This window comes from Halyomorpha halys, unplaced genomic scaffold (assembly GCF_000696795.3).
Source record: "Halyomorpha halys isolate HHAL.00 unplaced genomic scaffold, Hhal_1.1 Scaffold81.1, whole genome shotgun sequence".
Taxonomy (NCBI): domain Eukaryota; kingdom Metazoa; phylum Arthropoda; class Insecta; order Hemiptera; family Pentatomidae; genus Halyomorpha; species Halyomorpha halys.
In genome coordinates, this window is record NW_027115240.1 from 1,780,627 (window position 1) to 1,784,828 (window position 4,202).

The window sequence follows — 4,202 nt, forward strand, 5'->3', positions numbered from 1 at the left end:
ATCGGTGAAAGCAAAATGTCAAAAAAGAGAAGAAGGAATAAGATCTAACACGCTTGAACTGCTGTAACATACTGGCTTTATTGGGTTCAGTACATCTCTTTATATACATTCGATTAGCTGATCCCCTCGGTCAGCTGACATCGAAGCAACAGCTGACTCCAACCGTAACTTATTTATTTTATGAATTTTAGAAAATGTATAACTAGATGGTTAATTATATGATAACTAAAAAAAATGATTAAACAATATTTAACAAATATATTTGGAATTATGTGCAAGATATATAATTTTAGAGGCTATGTAAGAAACATATTAATGATTAATTTGTTTATGGTAGGCATGGTTAAATAAAAATTTCTAATTTTGTTAAAAGGTTTTTAGTAATGGATATACAGAATGTAGGTTCAAGATGTGGTTTTAACAACCACTATTGAAAGTAGCTTTAGTTAAAAGTGGTAACTCAGAAAGCATTACCACTCATTCTCAAAAACAGTAAAAAGACTGAAATGGAACAAAATCTCTTTTATATTATATTATAAGACAGACTATTATAAATCAATAACAATTATAAACTTTGATTTGCTGACCAGAGCAAAGCAGGATAGATAATTTTAGCTATGTTCATTTTTTAATTTATTGGTTTTTAAAATTCTATTAATGTTACTTTTTTTTTTTTGTGATTTTTACTTGATTCTATTGTGTACTTTAAATTTTATAAAATGAATATACGGAACTCTTATTATCATTTATGTAGTGACCGTATAAGAGTTAATTACTTGAAGCATAAGAACGGAAAGCAGTAAAGATGTTAAACATAGAATGGTACCAACTAAAAATAAAGCAATACAGAAAGTACAAAAGGGAAATAGATTATTTCATTATAAGAGTCCGAAGAAGGCAAGAAGCTACATTGAAGATGGTAGAATAGACAACCAACCATAAAATGTCCTCAGGAAACCATTAATCCTTCATGGAGTATAATAACTAGCTTTAAATTCATTAAAATTCTCATTTCTTACCTAGATATTTAACTGTTTAACTAGACATTCTCTAATATATTACACATATTCTACATATATTTACCTATTGGGATAATTTATATGAGATTAGACACTTTTGCCAGTTTACCCAACTATATATTATAAAAAATATGTCCCCACTCAGAAAATATCCTTTCCCTAGCTGCTGTTCCCGTTTTTCTACTCAGCTGAGAACAGAACTTCATTCTTATCAGGTTCTTAGGACTATTGTTCATTTTTATCTAATTTCTTAATACCCACTTTTACATATTACTATACCTCACCAATACTATATCCACACCAGTTATCTGTTGTACTTTATACATCTACCTCTCTTCCATCTTTAAAACTAGTTTAAATGAGTATTCTCCTACAATTTATGTGTCTAGATCGATATTGAGAGCTTATATCACACCTGGTTATATTTACTAACTACTTGTCTTCAGTCTATTAATATGTATACTTCCTCATATTGTTATTATTAATAGTATTATTTATTATTTTTAGTTTTTTATCTACTTTATATACTTAACAATTGTTTTGAAGTGTTTTTTATTTTTAATGTGCTGTTAATTCTAAAATGTTTGTATCTTGTTTTCTTATTTAGCCCTGACAAAGCCCTGCAAAGTGGGGTGAAATGTTAGTTAACAATAAATAGTTTTTTGTTACTATTATTGGTACCTTTATTGAATGCCACCCAGACTATCTTTCTCCAATCTACTTCATACGGTCAACTATTTTCTTTCAAAACTAAAACTACTTTATATTTTATATAACAATTTTTTATGAAATTAGTGTGATTCAGTAATTATTTGATATAAAGTAGATTAATTTGTTGATTTAATATATAGTCTTACTGCTAGAACCTTACATCATATTAATATTTCTTTATTTAACTTTTTGTTTCTATTACTATTTATTTCAAATAATTACTGAATCACATCTATTTCTTAACAATTTATTATATAAAATATAAATTACTTTTAGATTTATGTAATAATAAAAATGAAACAAATTGTTTTGAAATTGATATGATTCAGTAATTATTTGAATTAAATAGTAATAGAAACAGAATGCTAAATAAATAAATATTAATATCATATAAAGTTCCAGCAATAAGACCAGATATTAAATCAACTCATTAATTTACTTTATTCCACTTATGTCTAAGGGTTTAAATGTTGTATTTTTTCTTTTTAATTTTTTTGGGAGTGCGGTAGCCATGGGGTAAAGCACATGGCTACCTACTCCTAGGACCCCAGTTCTAATCCGGCTGGGCAGAAAATTGTTTTCTGTTACACTGTAGCCATGAGTCAACTCCTGTGGGTTCTGGAGCCCTCCTGGGGTCTATCCAGCCTCTTAAATTGGGTACCCTTAATTGGGTAAAAATTTGGCGATCGAGCGCAATTCTGACCAAATTGCCTCCTTGTACAACCATTGGTCTAGTAACAGTACTTTTTTACAAAGTACTGAACCCCTGACCCTTCATGGGTTGTAGCGGTAAAGATTAAATTTTAATTTTTTATTTAATCATTGCCAAAGTTTCAGACTTTTATCCATCATCTGGTACAACCTTAAATTCCTTTTTATCCCTTTGAGGAATTTGTATTGATTTAAAAAAATGTTATTTATCCCTTGTAGATGTCGATCTACTTGTCAATCTCTATAATTAGACTGTTGAACTTTTCCACATTCCATCATTCTGTCTAAACATCAACAATATTTAAATAAAGGAGTAAAAGTAGAGAGGTTTTTTCCATGAAAAAAATACTGTTTTTTATAAATTTTTAAAGTATTTTTTGTGTAATTAGGAATCCCTTAATAGATTTGAAGAAGAAAATTTATGTACTAAGAATATTACTCATTTTCTTTAACATAAAAAAAGAAAAACAAATAAAAATATAATACACAGTAAGTCGAAGTAAGTATAGGTTCAGGTAAAGTACATAAATAGGAATTTTTCTCAATGGTTGATTAAACATAAATTAAATTTTCAACAGCAGCTGGGTTGATATCCTGGCCCAGGGGTTAAGAGTCCAGTGCATTACACACTAAATTTCCTAACACCCAAGAGTAATCAAAGGAGTTTGTGTATACTTTTAAAAGAAGATGGAGGAAAACAAAATCAGAACAGTACTTAGCAAAATTTACCATTAGTGCTAAGGAAAACTCTAATTTTGTGTCCCTCCATCTTCATTTCATTCAGCATCTCCAATAATTACTTAATTAAACAGGCAATACAATCAAAAGATCCAAGAGTTGTAAGCTCAATCTTAAGTATTTCTATTTCTAATCATATCTTTTTTGCATTTTTCTACTTTTAGATTAGAGCAATTTAATAGAACAGATCCATTTTCTTGGAGCAAGCAATGACTGAACTCAAAAAAAAAATATAGAGGCTTTCTGATATTCAAAATATAGAAGTTTCCTGACATCACAACTAGATGGTGCACTATGCACTCAGTCCATATGGATTTTAAATTTAAAAAAATAATAATAGCACTTTTGGTTTTAATTTTTTAGTAGTTATTTTTTTATTTTATTTTATTTTTATGAGTTTTGTCATAGTTTGTATTAAGGAATTGTCTGAATAAAAAAAAAGAAATATGAAAAACAGGATTACTGCAAAATAAAATATACTTACTAAAGCCTATAATTCTTTGAGGTGTTGATTATTATTTCATTTTCAGTAAAGATATACTTATATTAGATGAAAAAATACAAAATATTCATTGTTATAATGATGTTTTCCTTCATCTAAACTTAGAGGAAAAACAAATTCTTTGATTGGATAAATATTTTTAAGAATATAAACACAAATGAATTTGTTGTTATGTTATTGTAACATTTAAAAAATAATTAATGTATAAATTTCATTGGTAATACTTATTGTACATCAAACAATATACATGTGTAGAGGCATAAAACAATTGATAAGTTACCTTCAACAGTGTTACCATATGGATGAAGATAGCTTTATATAAAAATATGTGTGTGTGATTTCAAAAATTTAATAAAAATAAGTTACCTTTTGTGAGTAACTTTATTTTTTAATGATCTTATTTTTTTTTCATTAAGAAACATGGGGAAAATAATTGAGCAATGTACGGAGGATGAAAAAAAGTATTATCTCCAAGAAAATTAAGAAAAAGAATCTGAAAGAACTAAAAATTGTCTCTGATA